Source organism: Brassica oleracea, chromosome C3 (assembly GCF_000695525.1).
Source record: "Brassica oleracea var. oleracea cultivar TO1000 chromosome C3, BOL, whole genome shotgun sequence".
Taxonomy (NCBI): Eukaryota; Viridiplantae; Streptophyta; class Magnoliopsida; order Brassicales; family Brassicaceae; genus Brassica; species Brassica oleracea.
This window is the reverse complement of record NC_027750.1, coordinates 51,960,446-51,961,264: the sequence shown is the minus strand read 5'-3', so window position 1 is coordinate 51,961,264 and position 819 is coordinate 51,960,446.

Sequence of the window (819 nt, the reverse complement as noted above, 5' to 3'; positions counted from 1 at the left end):
AAACATCTATGTATTGCAGATGCTATTCCACAAAATAATTGATATTTCTACACCATGAACTATGCACTGCAGAGACAAAAACCCCCAATTCAAGCATTACTTAGAATAAGAACATCAGAGAGGAACCACAATCGACAACAAATTGCAGCAAAGCAAAACATAATAGCAAGTGATACTATCCTCAGTGGAATAATTGTATGAGATAAGTATACTATTACATTTCAATTGGAAACAGGATTCGAAATATCATACTATGTGTACCGACTGAGCATTTCTAAGAATTGATATTCCACACATCTTCCCCTAAATTACTACACTACTTATTTCGCATCACCGCTATAAAGATCTGAGAAGAAATTTTAGTAACCAGAATCGACGGAGAAACACCGAGAACTTACGGGACTGTCAAAGATCTGATAAGAATTGAGTTGGTGAAGTTGGAGAGGTTGGCTGTGTTACTACCGCCGCCGAAACTGTAACGCAAAACCCAACCGCCGAACCCTATAACAGCGAACACGATTAAAAGGGAGGACGACCGAGATGAAAATTGGATTGCAGGCAGAGGCGAGGCGTTGGAGCAGATTGTAGGCAGAGACCTTTTGACTTCGAGAACTGAAGAAAGTGATAAGGAGAAGATGTGAATAGGGTGGAGACACAACACTACAAGAAAACAGCGGTATTCTGACGGACATTCGGACAGAAAATGAAATCCTCGGAATTTCCGAGGATATTCCGAGGAAACCCAAAATTTGTTTTCCTCAGAATTTCCTCGGAATTCTGTCGGTATATTCCGAGGAAATTCCGAGGAACACTTGATAT